At 37.4% G+C, this 17,103-nt stretch overlaps 1 protein-coding gene across 1 annotated transcript in view; it reads right to left on the reverse strand.

The window, feature by feature from the left end:
* PDE11A (phosphodiesterase 11A) overlaps positions 1-17,103 on the reverse strand; it is a gene marked incomplete at its 3' end in the record, with an annotated part of 328,181 nt that overhangs the window by 281,909 nt on the left and 29,169 nt on the right. The window lies entirely within an intron of this gene.

Consider the following 17,103-nt stretch of genomic DNA (forward strand, 5'->3'; position numbering starts at 1 on the left):
CCTAAGCATGACTATATGAAATGTTAAGCGCAATGACTATGTTTAATGCAATGTTGCATTTAAAAAAAAGACAGGGTCTACTGTCTTCTGGAATTTTACAAACAAAAGAAAGCTCTTTATTGGGTTTTAATTTTTATCACTTATTATATCCTTTTATTTTTTGCTTAACACAGGTATTTTGGCAAAAAGAATCCAGCAAGATTCTTTTACTAGTTTTTCAATGACCCTAAAACATTCCTTCAGAGAAATCTTCCCTAAGTTAAGCTTTCTCCTCCCTTGTCACAGTACAGCCATTAAAAGCTGACCAGTTGGGTATAATCAAAGTCAGTGAAAAAGGAGATTACAAACCTAATTTCTAGTGAGCTAAGTGTGAGAAGTTATGGGTGCCACCACCCCAATACACCAAATCCTAGGCAGCAACATTTTCTCCACTTTTCTAAGTTTTGTGAGAATCTTCAATCAAAAGCTAGAACCAACTGAAGCAACCCACACCTGGACCATACACAAAACACCTGCCTGCAGTCTTCCATCTTTATCCCAGAAATTCGAGACCGTCACCCACACTCAGACGGAGCCTTTGGGAGTCACTTATTGATACCTCCAGGGCTCTGCCTCAGCCTGTGACGAACACAAGTCAGAAACTCTTGGATCCATGCCGTGTCACCTCTCAAAGAAGAAGTTTGTTTCTCCTCCATAAAGGAGTGCATGCCATCATCGTCCCTCTCAGAACTTTGGTGATTTCCTTAAATTTAATATTCTGAGATGCCACAAACAAAAATCATTTAATCTATTATTGCTTTTAAGTGATGTACAGGGCCTCCCTAGTGGCACAAGGGGTTAATCACAGCACTATAAAGCTATCCACAGCCTCTGCAGCACGAGTTCGATCCCGGCCTAGCCAGAGAGCTACCCATTTGGTGCAGCAGACCTCTCCTATCTCACCTGCTGCTCCCCTCAGCAGTGTATTTCACTCAGTCTGCCTGTTTTGCTCCCCACTGTGTCTCCGGTGAATCATCTCACCCCCCCCCCAATGCCTCTGGCCTGTACCCCAGTTCTTGTATGCATAAATAAATCTTTAAAAAAAATGATGTACATATGATGCAAATCCTTCTCTACCTTTTCATTTCCCTCATTTGTATGTCTTTGTTTCCCAGACATGTGACCTGCACAGTCACACTTGACCTTGAGCTTTGAGAGTCCTGAGCTAGGTTTGAATGCTCTTCTGACAAGGGTTCACAAGTCTGAGTAAGTTTTGAATGAAAGGACCAACATTTTCCTTTGGCACAGGGCCCTACAGATGATACTGCCAGCCCTGACACAGAGTCTGACATGTCCAGGTCTGTTCTCAGGTGGAAGCCCACCTTCTCTGCATTGTCTGTGACTTTAAGGCTAAAACAAGAATTAATGCTGAGTCTAAAGGACAACCTGAGCAGAGGTCCCGAGAGCAGCCACGGCAAGTCTGTTCCTATGCACTGTGTGTTGGAATTAGAGTCTCTGAAACCTTCTCGAGGCCTCTATAGTCTCTTATTTTCCTTGCTTACAGATAGCCAGTCTTCCAGATGTGCCAATGTTTGTATGTTTTCTGTATATAAAAATGTATCTCTTCTGATGGCAAAATTTCAGTATGATATCTCAGAGTGGATGGCAAATAGGCATGCCTGCCTACATTCAAATGCCCCAGAAAACACACTGAACTTAATGCTGAGTCTGAGTCTGATTCAGTTGCTTTCCACAGCATTCTGTTAAGTGGTCTTCATCACCCAACACACAGTCTAAAACAATCAATAGCCTTTGTGCCTGTATTACATCAGAAAATATATAAGAATGACAACTGCTTCAAGAGAGATAAGCAATCCGCTGGAGATGTGCAATGTTGTTTCCTAAAACAGTATCAATTCTTGATGTGGTTATAAGGGAAAGCTATTAGACATAGCACAGAATGTAGTTCAGAGGAATACTCTGCCCAGGGCTAAACCTTCCTATCACACCCTGAGGTGAGCTACAAATAATAAAGGAAATGAAGGCTCATTTCCTCTGCAAAATAGGACATATTTTTCTCTAAATTCCCTTATGCACAAACTAGGAATTTATGCCATCTACACAATAGGGAAAAGAATTCACCAAGTGATCATGGGGCCAAAATCATGATAGCTATACTTACGCACTGGCAAAGTTCTTTGTTATAGTTGATGAACTTCCCCACATTGAAAGAGAACAGCTCTCCTGGATGGCAGGTCACAACCTGTTTTGTCGCCTTGAATACTATTATTCCTTCTGTGCCTTCTCAGGATTCACTGCTCTCATCCTAAATTCCTTTGACCTGAGTTTTAGGAGCATCTATATAAAATGCCAGGAGTCCACTAGAATTCTTCAGCCCCACCACATGCCAGAAATACCAGGTGGATCTGGATTGGGGACACATTGTGGCAAAAACTGAATGTAGTCAAGGGTTATCATCAAATCCTAGCTCCTCAAGACCCTTATATTTCCCAAAATCTATATTGCAAAAGAAAAAAAAACCCTTTTGAGATTTCCCAGCTCACCACCTCATCTGGTCATGAAATTTATTCATATCCCAGTATCACCCATTAACTCTGAAATCCTTTAAGGAGCTAGATGGAAAGGCAAGGAGAAGAATAAGAAGACCCTGGGGGTGGGGGGAGGGAGAGAGGGAGAGGATTTATGTGTGGCATTTAGATTTAAGTGGAAACGGACACACTACAATAGTTTGAGCTTTAAAAAAGAAAACAAACCAATAATAAGCAAAACCAACATTCTCTCTTTGGTGAGCCTCCCACTATTTCAGAGTTACAAATTTCTGGGGGAGTAGTTTGAAAACATATTTAAAATATAGTATGGTTTAATATTTGGAAGTGGAAAAATATGTACTGTTTCCATAAAGCAAACTACAGAAAATATCATCCAACAACATCTTCTTGTCTAGTCAAGATGGGGCTCCTGTAGATTTTTAAGAGGTTTTAAATGCTGCAAAACATCTATCTAAAGGAAAGAGCAGTATCTTCTTCCTCTAAGTTTCCTTTTTAATTGAATGCTAGAGAGGAGAGGGAAAGATGTTGGGCCATAATAAGATCTTATTCTCCGCTTCAGACTGTACAAGAGACTTTAATTCAATTTCTGATTCTTCTAAGTAACACATTTACACTTATAGAAAGCTCATTTATAATAATGCTATTGGGAGAGTATCTGACAAACCCTTGGAGGTATCCTAATACAACAGAGCAAACAATAGTTTACTGCTTTTTTACCTAATTCTAAAATAATATACCTAATATAATCTTAATAAAGATAGCAGAGTCTAAAACAATACCAAAAAAAAGCCATAGATCAATTTCTATGGCTAACTGAATTTCAAGTGCTGAGTCTAGCAATATTTCAAGCAGTCACACATTACCAAACAGGATTCATCCCAGAAATAAAAATAAAATAAACCCAAAGTTGCAAAGTTTTCAAACAGCATAAAAATTAATAAAATAAAAAGTAAAGACGTGTGGAATAAGATTCAGGGCATCTGCTGACTTTAATTCTATCAAAATGCCTGCAGAAAAACACTTGAATCTAAACACTCTGCATAGATAGATGATAAAGAGAAGTCTAGGGGGATTTTTGCATGTGTGTCATTCACATTATTTGTCTCCAATGACCATCAGGCCCTTAGTTACTCAAACCCATTTTCACTAACATTTCTATTTTTTATGGCTCTTTAATTTTATTTCAATGGTTCATTTTATTCTTCAATACATTATGTTAACAATTTGACCAGAAATCATCAGCAGGTAGTTAAATCAGTTGTAGCACTCATTTAAGGACCTTAAGCCAAGCAGACTACTGATTTACATGCCAATTTTCCAGGTTTCCTCAGTTTAACATAATATATCCAAACACCAGCCTAACAGAGTCAGGACTATGCCTGCCTGGAATCCCACCTCAGCATTTGACAGAGCCTTAGCCTGACTGAGATTCCCGCCACAGAAGGCAACAGCATACACTCCACACTCCAATGCTGGCTGAGAATGGAGATTCATTTTTGAAATATTTTCTTTCTAATCTCATCTTCTGTATCTGAAATAATGATTCCCCACGAATCCTTTATACTGTGGAAGCAGACATACTGTAGGCTGGAATATCTGTGAGGCGACAAGGAAGTGCTAGGCAGACTTGTGTGGTACCACTGCCATACTAGTTGCTTCCGGGGTCACTTCTACTAGTATTTTCCTAACCCACGAAATGGTGCTTCCCAAGTGGTGTCACCCCAAAAGAACCAAAAGGTTGAAGGGAAAGTCAGTGTGACCTGGCCCTCTGCCCATAGGTAGCTAAATGTCTGCCTGGTAGAGGGAAGGCTCAGGAACATTGGAATTTACAAAATAGAGATACAACTTTCAGCTTTGACATTTTCGAATTGTGCAACCTGGAGCATATCATTTCAAATCTCAGAAACTTTTTTTAGCTGTAAAATGAGAGTTTTGACAAAATGATTTCTGAGGTATTCTCACTCTCTCTGATTCTCATACATTCAGAACAGATGGTTAACAATTTTCCATGAAGATTATACAATTTTTATGCCGCTTTTATCTAACAAGTTCATTGTGCCCAATGTGTGAAGAAATGTGATCCCATGGTTAAGATCCTCCATTTCCTACTGATTAATACAGTCCAGCATATTAAAAGGCATCATTTTTATGATTAACTCAATGGGTACCCTACTCCTTGAGCTCTCTTTTTTCTAAAGAGTGGGAATAATCACTGTGCAGTTCACCAAAAAATGACAAGCCAGAGAGAAGAATAGAAAAGAATACTGACCTCCGAGGTCCACTATTAACTTTCTGCTACATGAAACAGACTACAGTTAAGACACCTATAATTAAAAAGATGTACCAACTGTCTTACCTATTTTCATAAGAATACTGACATAATCATGAGTTAATATAAGTAAGAAGACTTAAGTCTCCACAAATGTAATGATATTAATAGAATGGCTGATGTTATTATAATGACAATATATGTAATAAACCTGGTAGGTGTGCTACCATCTTCAGTTGACGGTCTTTCTAAATATGGCACTAGATCCAACAGGTCTATCACTGGATGAGCTCCCTGCCTTTAGTGCCCATAAGTACAGAAAAAACATTTTACATCATTGAACCATGAAGGGCAAAGAGTATTTTCCCAAAGTATTTGTCTGGGAATAACTATGAAGGATCATCTTCCAGGTGAATGGCTGTGACCCTGTACTTCCAGTACAAATGGAACTGTGTTTTATATACTGGTCCTTGTGAAGATATAATTTCAAGAAGGAGACTGAATTATTACACTGTGCTTGGCATGGGGAACAATAACCCTTGCTTAACCCAATGATCTGTGTATAATATCCCCCTGGCAACCATTTGAAGACAAGAAGGGAAGAAGTAGTTTGATTTCAAGTTTTACTTAAAAAAAAATCCATGCTGCAGACCAGAATTTGTGTAGATTTGTTGTTTTTAACTGGATAGGCCTTTATAAAGTATAAAACAGAAACACCCATGGCAACAAGCCACAAACATCAGGACCAACTCTTAAAACAACGGACATTCTGAATCTGGAAATGAATGAATTTACTTTCAGTCTCAAAGAAACAACTCTTTTCACCCTACCTCAGAAGATAAAGAATAGGAACAGTACAGCTTCTATCATGTCTCATGATTATGATTATCATAATCACAAAGGTCTGTCAATTGCTAAATTGAGATTTTTTTTAAATAAATTTAGGGTCAAATACTGAAAAGGAGCAATGGTCACTGAAAGGTTCATCCAAGGACTCTGATTCTATCTTCATGATGGGGTAAAATAATTGAAGACTTATTGTGGAGTCTCATTCTGGGTTTGAAATAGAAAGCTGAATAACATGCCTAGAGCAACTTTCAGTTACATTCAACCACAAGTACCACTGAGAACGCATGACAAACAAAATTGATGTCAGTATTAAAGGATTTGAAAAATTAATCAGAAACTTTTTTTAAGACAGAAAGAAAACAGATAAGGGTAGGTTTTTGGAAACAAAGCAGACTAAATAGCCAAGCACTAAGATGGGAAGTAAGGCTTTCCAGGTGCTAGGGTAGACATAATTACTCGGTCCTACTAAGCACTGGGTGGCACCTTTAAAGAAAAGATATTGATTTCCCAGTCACTTATTATATGCTGTAGACAGCAATTCTTCCAAAATAATAAACACACACTTCAGATGAATAAAACACCTTTCTGTCTTCTGATGGCTAGTGAGGCATGATTTTTAAATTCTCGCCAACAAAAGAGTTTTGATATTACATTTTAGTTTCATTTAAACCCCTTTTCAAGGACTGTGCTAATAGACCTTCAGAGCATCTCTGGGCAGCTCTAACTTACATAACCTCATTTTTCAAAACTGTTCATTACTTTCTCTCCCTATTAACATGCTCTCATGACAGCTCGGGGCTTCCCCTGGGGGACTTTGCTGCTTGCTTTGATAACATGGTAGTGACTACCTTAGAGACTTTTTCTCATTTCTAAATGGGGTGTGCAGAATATAAAGTGGGGCGGGGGGAATGCTCCTTAATGTTGTTGATTGGCAATGGAATCAGAATCTTCCAGTGAAAATCACCTATAATCATTTCTAGCCAGGGCATTATCCAGGGCTCATGTGGGAGATATAAAAGGAAATAATGAAATTGACAAAAAAGAAATGGTTTCATTTCTAACTTCAATAGAGGAAAGAAGAAAAGGAAAAAATAAATATCCAAGTATATATTTTTTAAATCAATACATTATTAAAAATGAAAACTTGAAGTACGCTACAGTCATCTTATATTCTCCAACAAGGAATATATTCTCCAACATCTGAAATCCTCCAACAAGGAATATAATGTAGCTTCATTAAAACAACATCCCCATAATTTTGTTAAACATGATAAAACCCTGTAAGTAGGCTACAGGGCAACTTTACATTGGAACACCTCATTTCATTGCTCAGTGAAACTAAACATTATTTGCAAATTCCAACACAAAGCACAACTTTTCAAAACAAAAGAAAACTACAGTTAGACTAATCCTCACCTTTTCATCCTCAAGAGGGAAAAAAATTCATTCAAAACAATAAATTGAAATTGTTTTGTTATTTGTGAATACAAACACAAAAATGGAGTGAAAGGAAAGTATTAAATTACTTTATAGACATATTGTAAAAACTCATCAATTTTAATAACTCATCTTTTAGTAACTCAATTTAGTAATTTTAGTAATTCATTATTTAGTAATATTTTAAATTATTTTTCAGTAATTCATTTAGACAGTTTTTTTCATTTTTCTTACAGACATAAAGCTCAAGCTTGGTTACAGATAATTATTAAAGTCTGAAATGTTACCAGGCAATGTAATTTAGAAATGATGTTTTACTAACTCATGTACATTTTACTCACTCACGCCCTCCGAAATGTATTCAATATGTAGAATCTCAAATGATATTTATCCATCACATATGCATTAGGTACAGTAGTTTACATGCTCATCAGTCCCATCAGTAAAGATGGTACAATAGGAAAATCACAAACATCTACAAAGCATCCCCAAGTGCTGTGAAGAGAGACAGGCAGAGATCACACCCAGCTCTGCCTCTCTAAGCGGAGTAATCCTGGACACATTCTTTCCCTTTTCTTTTTAATTAAGGTAGCATTGGTTTATAACACTGTATATGATTTAGAGGTATAAGATCACACCTTCAGGTGTCTGTTACCACACCACGCTCATCACCAAGGCAGGCACTGAAAGCTTCCCACCATAGTGGAGTGCTCCCTTCCCCCTCCCTCCCACCTTTCTGGTGGCCTCCATTCTACAGTCGATTTCTAGGGTCTGGCATTGGTTTGGTTTTATCTGACCCTTTATTTCTCTATATCCCACGTATTAGTGGAATCCATATCTGGTATTTGTCTTTCTCCTTCTGACTTATTTTATCTAATACAACCCCCTCTAGTTCCATCCATATCGTCAAAAATGGGAAGTTTATTTTTTTATACAGTTTTTTTTTTATATATAGTATTCCATTGTGTATATATGCCACATCTTCCTGATCCACTCCTCCGTCTTTGGGCACTTAGATTGTTTCAATAGCTTGGCTATTGTGAATTGTGTTGCAGTGAAATGTGGGAGTGCCTATGCTAGACACATGTCTTTACATGCTGCAGAATTTGGTCTGAGACATGTTTTCATTGAAACCAAGTAGCAGGGCCTCCCTGGTGGCACAAGGGGTTAAGCACCGCACTATGAAGCAATCTGCACCCTCTGCAGCACGAGTTCAATCCCCAGGTGGCCAGGGAGCTACCCACATGGCAAGGCAGACCTCTCCTGACTCGCCTGCTGCTCCCCTCAGCAGTGTATTTCAGTCAGTCTGCCTGTTCTGTACCTCACTCTGTCTCTGGTGAATCCTCTCACCAGAGGCATCTGGGGTACAGGCATCTCTGGCCTGTGCCCCAGCTCTTGTATGCATAAATAAATAAAAATAAAAACAAAACAAAAAACAAGTAGCAAAGTTACAGGAAAGCAGTCAACTCCCATGTATTTCCCAAACTTCTTGGCAACTAATATGACATACCTAGGAGACACTGAACAAAGGAATAGAAAATAAAATGAGAAACCAAAAGAATAAAATTTTTTAAATTTATAACACTGAAGTTGATTAAAGGTCAGTGAGTTGGCATACTGCTTTTGATATTATAAAGTGATATAATTATCTGGAGAGAAAATGGATGAAATTTATCAAGATCCTTAAAAGGAAATATTTCACTAATAAACACATAAAAAGATGCTCAACATCATTAGCCATCAGGATAAGGCAAATCAAAACCATAATTAAATACTACTTCATACCTTCTGGATGACTATAATCAAAAGAATGCATAATAACAAGCACAGGCAAGGAAGTGGAGAAAATCAGAACACTCATACATTGCTAGTGGATATGTAAAACAAACAGTGCAGCCATTTTGGAAAACAGTCTGGTATTTTTTCAAAAGGTCAAACATTAAGGACCATATGACCCAGCAATTCCGCTCCTAGTTATATACCCAAGAAAAATGAAAGTACATGTTCACATAAGAACTTGTACATACTTGTACACAGAATGCTCATAATAGAGTATTTGCAATGGTCAAGAAGTGGAGAGAATTCAAATGTTCATTAGCTGATGAATGAATAAATAAAATGTGGTATATCCATATAAAGGAATATTATCCAGCCATAAAAAGAAAAGAAATAATTCTGATAAATGCTGCAAGGTAGGTAAATCTTGAAAACACTACGTTAAGTCAAAGAAGTCAATTGTGAAGAACCACATATTGCATGATCCCATGTATATGAACTTTCCAAATAGGCAATCCATCGAGACAAAAAGTAGATTGGTAGTTGTCTAAGATTAAAAGACTTGGGGGCAAATGGCAAGAACTTACTAGTGGGTGGAATTTTTTTTGGGGGGGGTGATAAAAGTGTTCTAAAATTGACAATGGTCTTGGCTATACTTCTCTCCACTGGTATTTTAAAAGCATTGAATTATACACTTTATGGTGAATTTTATGAGATGTGAATATTTCAACAGCTATCTTAAATTGTAGCCCAAGGTTTATTTATAAAGAAATTCATTAAATATAATTCTATTGTGTATATAACTGTACAAACAACCAAAATGTTGAAGGATAAAATAAACATGGTAGAACACAATGCAAACATATAAATTGTGTCCTTGAAAAACTGCTTAAGTCATGATAAAACAACTGGATACACCTAATGCAAATATGGAAATAAAACTTTACTTACAGGTAAATATAAATAAATATAGGAAAATGCACCAAGAATATTAATTGTACTGTGTCTGAAGGTTAACATTATGTGTGATTTTACTGTTTCCCTTTTTTTGTACTTTGCAAATTTTCAATAATAAACTCATATTACTTCTAAAACAGGAAATAATCTTGTCATAAAAGGAAAAGAAAATAAAGCCACAAAGACAGAGATGACCAATTAAAAAACAACCAATATACTTGGAATTCTTCTTAATTCCACTTTTAGTCAAACAAGTATTTGACTTAAGTTTTCAAATTTCCAATTCAAGTATTTCAGCATTCTAAGGTGAAAAGAAGCAATCTTTGTTGTTTTATTCAGGTGACAACACTTAATAAACACTTCTTATTCAAAGAAGACCATTATTTTTCTCAATTTGAAATCTCCAGTAAACAAAAATCCACAACACCCTGTTCTAGTTCTTTAATAACAATTTTTCCTGCCAACAAGTGCTTATTTATTTCAAGTCTGCATTTGCAGATCATTCTCCCTAGTCCAATACCTATATAAATCAGAGCGTTTATAAGCTAGGCCTTTGTTATTTTTGGAAGTGGCATGACTAAAGGACTATTTCATGTCCTGCCAGTTATTAGAAGTCAAAAAGTTATAAATAGTCCCTGAAAATCAGAATGAACCAGACACCTCTGAGCCCCTGATCTATTCCTCCCAGACACCCCTCAGTCCTGTCTGTTCTATACTACCTATCTCTAGCCTGGTTATGTCAGGGTAAATTTACCAATCTCTTAAATTCCCCGGTCCAGGTGATGGTAAATTGATATTGGCATTGCAGCTGGATACCCATGAAAAGATGCAGCACAAAGATATTTGAGATGAACATAAAAAAAAGACAATACTCTCAACTTCCATGTTTAGTGCTCAAGGGAGCCTCGAGGGACACACACCTTATGTGCACACCTGGACTTAAGAGGAAAATAGAAATAGATTCAATTCAAAAGTCTGCCACAATTTATTATAGTTATTTGTGAAAGAGACTTGGATCAAACCTTGCTCCCCAGTGCAAGACCTTATTTTATTGCAAGCCCTTTGACTTGACTAAGCACACTCACATAAATAAAAGCTACAGAAAAAAACTGAATTATCTAAATAATAAAAATTACAGATCTCATCATTCCTTAATATTGTTATATATGTGCATGTTTGCTTTGTGTATTGTCTGTATAAACCATGAGAATGCAAACTTTAAGAGGGCAGGAATTTTTATGTTTTACTCATCAATTTAACCCCAGCCCTTGGAACAGTTCCTCAACCACAGTAGTGTCTACATCCTTGCCAACGCTTTTTGTTTCTGGCCTTTTGATGTGGATCATCCTCACAAGTGTGAGGTGGTTTTTACTGTGCTTTTGATTTGCACTTCCCCAATGATATGCCTAGCAAAATAAGTCAGAAAGAGAAAGACAAATACTGGATGGTGTCACTTATGCATGGAATATAGAGAAATAAAGGGTCAGATAAAGTCAAACCAATAACAAACCCGAACAATCTTACTGTAGAACTGAAGATGCCAGAGGGCAAGGAGAAGGAGAAAACAAAGTGTGGAGGGAGCACAATGGACTATGGGGGAGGACTATGGTTGTTTTGGTGGAGGGTGTGGTGTGGTAACAACACCTGATGGGAAGATCCTACACCTCTAGATCATATTCAACATTGTAAACCAATGTTACCTCAATTAAAAAAAAAAAAAACCTCTTTTGCAAAACAAACAAACAAACACATTTACTTAAAAATAGTGAATGAATGAAGAGTTCTTACACACAAGGGAACAAGTATAGGTATGAGAGAAGGACAAGGCCAAATCAGGGACCAGTTTTCCTTGAGGGTTAAACTCTCAGCTAGGCCCTGGCAGACGGACTTGCCATTTAGCCCCAAAGTTAGACTCTGCATAAAGAAGAGACAAGAACAGAGCTAGAAGTCCAAATAATATTCATCAACAGGAAAAAATTTGCTTGATGTTTAACCTCAGTTTGGGCTAGTAGTATGTTATTAATGGTTATCTCGTAAATATTGAAGCTCTCAATCAGATCTAATCCAGGAAACACATAGAATATGAGCAAAGGGGTCTCTAAAGTTCCTGTCGTTTTGCAGTGATTATATATTTCCTAGGTAATAATCCTAAAAGGCAAATGGAACAGTGGCTAGATAGTTTAAATGAGACTCAACCCAAATTTTTTCAGGACATAAATAAACCTTATTCATCTAATATAACAGTCATCTGCCAGGACTTTAAAGTCTTTTTGCTAAACACTTATTTTATTGCAACGAGTTTGAAAATCTAACTTAATTGGAATATGGATACAAAAAGGAGAAAAATGAGATGAGAACATAGAGGTCACTTCTCACAAAGTAGTTAATTCACTTCTCATCAGGCATGTAAGAACCCAAAAGACAATGGAATATTAACAAAAAACACATAAACTTTATAATATCACTACTCATGTATATAAAAATATTTTTAAAAAAATAACTATTTGAAAAGTAACTCTGTATAGAAACTAACTTCACAAGATGACAGAAGAAACTGTGATTAGTTATTTGGGGATTGACTAATATGGTACAATTGGAACTTGCAGTCATGTCTAAAGGCTTTCAAAAAAAAAAAAAATCAATCCTACACCAGTCACATCCCATGCAAGTTCCTTGTCTGTGAGCTGCATTGATTTCCAATTTGTCGTTCCTGTCAGCATGATGTATTCAACATCTCTTCTCACTAAAGCAAACTTTCATACCTTTTGCATACTCTTGACATCACACCAAGATTCTATTCATGAGCCTTCACACAATCAGAAACAGCTTAAAAATGTCAGGTCAAGATCTGATGAAATCCCCGCCCCACCTCCCCCATTATCTGGCTGTGAGTCCCAAGCCTGTCACAAATAACAAAACTGCAGCTTCTGAGAGACTCATTAGCATCATGGCGCCCCCTCCTCAGCACCCCTGTGCAGGGCAGCATCATTGATAATAAGTTCCTGGAACCTGGCCAGTCCCACAGCAGCCAAGCTCAGCTGGCTGCAACCCAGCTCTGCGGGGCATCTGAACATGTTGGCATGAAGTAGAGCAGCAGGGAGGCTGAACACTCCAACTGATGAGCTGAAGAGAGGTGACCACAGGCTAAAGAATCCCTGTAGTGATTAGCCAAAGAAAAGCTTCAAGCCACAACAGCTTACAGGTGAGGCACTAGAAAGTAACTGCAATAAAAAGATCTTTCTTATGCAACACACAAGAAATGGCACCTCGGAGGTTGAAGTACAGGCAACGTGGGAAAAACAGATAAGAGCCTGTGCGCATTTCTGTATCCCAAATTTCATTCTGGTGTGCGAATAAATCTTGATAGATAGCAAATGTTTGTGCCCATCTACTTCTCAATTTTTTTATTCTGCAAAATAACACCTCCTTTTACTCACCCAGGAAAAATGAAGTGGTGAATTAATTGGATGCAAGGAGTCTCATCACACCACCTAAATCAGCTAGCTTACATACATCACTGAAAAACAGGAACATTTGCTGGAAACTCAAGAAATGAACCATGATTCCAATCATCCCTTCTGTATCGTCTGCATTTGTATGCACTTCCAATGTGAATTATCAAATGAGTAACTTGTCAGAATGTAACTTAAATTAATAATATGTGCATATGGTAGACCATATATTTCACACAAAACTCTAACCACAGTTGATAAAAATTATTGCAAATTATGTAAGAACTTTAAAGAGCATGATGATTTTTAGTCATTAAAAGGGATGTTTTCAGGCAGAGACTGGACAACCACCTGCAGGTAAAGATCCCTGCATTTGATAAGGGTAGGGTTAGAGGGAAATGGACTTGATGATCCTTTCAGACACTTCCATCAACTATTACATGATATAATGCAGCCACTGAAACATAACAGAATTTTCAAGAAAAATATGATCCCATACATATTATATTTTGTAAATAAATAGTCCAGAAATGAATATACGACATTCAATTTTTAATTTATCGTGATCAAGAAATTTACAGATTTTCATATTGCAAAATATTTTAGAATTATACTACATATAACACAGTTAATAACCTCTAGAAGTTGATATTATAAGATGTCAAAAAAGGTATATTTTGCTAAAACTGTAATAAACTTATCACCTATATGAACAATGACATAATAATTATACTTATAAAATAACAAAGGGTTGAAAATACTTTATTTGGCATTAGATGATGAGATTTCACGAGGCTTATCTACTGATAATAAATGCTATCATAAGCACTTTATTTATTCCTTAAACAACCCTATTATGGAGGCTTTTAGACTAAAAAGGATTGAGCAACCTGCTCAAGGTTGCTCAGCAAGCCACGACTTGAATTTGATTTGAAGGATCTGATTCAGAGGCCCTAACCTAATTCTGAACACTGGATTTCCATTTCCCTTCCTCATTTCCTTACTTGCAGGCAACACTGGGAATTTATACTGGTGACAGTGGGAGGTTTCTGAAGTTTATCTGGAAGATTAAGGAAAATTATTTTGAGTTTTAAAATGTGAAATGACCAAAGTTGGCAGGGTTCTGAGAAAAGAAAGAGGCGTATGCATGGGCTCAATAATTCCGAGAGCTATCTGATGACTCGGAATAAGAGTTATAAAACTTTCCTTGTCCTTTGATTCAGTAATTTTAGTCTTTGGAATATACCCCAAAGAAAGAGCACAAAAATAAAAAGTAATTTATCCATGATGTTCATGCAGGGGCTATTCTTAATAGTAAAAAAGAGGAAACCACCTGAATTTCTAGTAACAGATCAATGATTAAGCAAACCAGGCTATATAGAAAAAGAAAAAGAAGAAAACCTTGTAATCCCTAAAAATGACAACAGTTGACAGCTATGTAAGAAATAACTATGTTAAAAAGTAAAATACAAATCTACATAAGCATAATCTCATAAAACAGTATGTGCGTAATAACCAAGAGAATTTTGAATGTATAAGGAAATATATCCCCCATTTGACTAATGAAATTTCTCCCATAGCCTTGTGAAATGAGTATTAGTACCATGTCTCTTCTAAGAATCAGAGCACAGAGAAGCTTAAAAACATTGGCCTGAGATTACCACAGGCCATGGCAGAGGAGGAATTTCAACTCAGGTAGACTCACTATAAGGCTTATGGAAGAAGTATCTAAATCTTGTTCTTTCCCATTAACTATTTCTAAATTTTGTTTTCTGCTTTTCTTCTTCAACACTCTTGTTCTGTTTATAATATATAGAACCCTTAGAGGAAAGAACAGTAACCAAATATAGAAGTTACCATAGGGGCCTCCCTGGTGGCACAAGGGGTTAAGACAAAAGCTATGAAGCTATCCACAGACAATGCGCAGGAGTTCGATCCTGGGCCAGGGAGATACCCTCATGGCTCAGCAGACCTCCCCTGACTCGCCCGCTGCTCCCCTCAGCAGTGTATTTCAGTCGATCTGCCTGTTCTGTTCCCCACTCTGTCTCTGGTGAATCCTCTCACCCCCCACACCTCTGGCCTGTACCCCAGTTCTTATATGTATAAATAAATGATTATTTAAAAAAAAGAAGTTACAGTAAAATATTCTTCATCCAGTATCACCTGCATAAACACACTCTACCTGTCCTAACAGGTAAAGTTTCTTCCCAAGAAGTAAGACTACAGCAGGGTTTATAAATCAGGTGAGAGAATTGTAGAGGCTGAAAGATAAAAAATGATACAAGGGCCATGGGAGAAAAATGTAACATTTGGAACAAAGAAATACTCAAATGAGGCTGAATCTAAGAAATAAGTTGCAAGGAACAAGTAACAAATATAAAAGAACATTTAAAAATTCTTTAGGGGGCCTCCCTGATGGCACAAGGAGTTAAGCATTGCACTATGAAGCCATCCGCAGCCTCTGCAGCACAAGTTCAATCCCAGGCCAGCCAGGGAGCAACCCACATGGAGCAGCAGACCCCTCCTGTCATGCCTGCTTTGCCCCTCAGCAGTGTATTTCAGTCAGTCTGCCTGCTCTGTTCCCCAATCTGTCTCTGGTGAATCCCGCCCCCCCCCGCCCCCACCATCTCTGGCCTGTGCCCAAGCTCTTGTATGCATAAATAAATAAATCTTTAAAAAAAAAAGTCAAAAAAAAATAAACATTCTTTGAGAATGGACTATGAGGGAGGGCTAAGGGTGCCTTGGTGGTTGGTGTGGTGTGGTAACATACATCTGAAGAGATGATCCTATACCTCTGAGTCATATACAGTGTTGTAAACCACTATAATCTCCCCCCAAAATAAAGTGAAATTTAAAAAATAAAATAATTATTTAAAAAATAAAAATGTATGCTTTATACTTGCCAAGTATATTTTCATGATCTTATTTAACACTCATGTTATAGAATGGTGAATAGTAGAGTTGACAGATAAGGAAAGAGTCAAAGTTCAACGGCTTAGACAAAGCAAACTGCTTATTCTTTGCTGAGCTGGAACTCGGCTCCAGTCACTCATTTTCATTGGCGTTAACTTTGATGATGCTCAAACCAAGGATGAACTCCAGCGCAGCCTTTCAGCTAGGTCCTTCAGAGCTCATGAAGCCCTAACTCAACTCCACTACAAAAAAATCTAGAAAACAAATCTAAAAACTGGAATCAAAGATGAGAATTACATATACAAAGGGATTCCTTTAAATGAAGGAAGCAGAATGAAGGCAAGACCACCACTGTGTATAACTTATCCAGGGGATGTAGGCATGTAGTTGTTACGTTTGCAAAGAAACAAAACTCAAATCCTTCTATCTAAATCCTTCTATGAAGCACGTTATTCCAGGACTGTGTCCTCTATGGTACAAAATATAAAAGTGAAATTTCTGCTTTATCTGTATATTCCGTAGAAACATTTTCATAGTGAATGAACACATATATTTATAAATGTTTATAAATGTCCTCACTTTCTTTCCCGGCTCAGTCTTAAGGGGGCCTATGCTTTTTTCAGCGGTTTGATCAAGTACCACCTTTCTGAGGAGCCTCTTCAGATTCTCCAGGTGAGGCTAACCCTGCCTTTCCCAGGCACTCATAGCGTGTTCTAGAACAGCTTGCAGCTGATCTTCCCTGCTGCCTTGTGCAGCTCCAGGATGGCATAACACACTTGGGATTTATCTTTGAGCTTCCTATGGCCCCCACACAAGTGCCTCGCACACTGCAGTTGTTTACTGAATTGGTAAGAAATTGCCTAAAGTACCATCATGCCCTAAGAGCTTATAAACCTTCTCT

Source organism: Talpa europaea (assembly GCF_964194135.1).
Source record: "Talpa europaea genome assembly, chromosome: 1".
Classification (NCBI taxonomy): domain Eukaryota; kingdom Metazoa; phylum Chordata; class Mammalia; order Eulipotyphla; family Talpidae; genus Talpa; species Talpa europaea.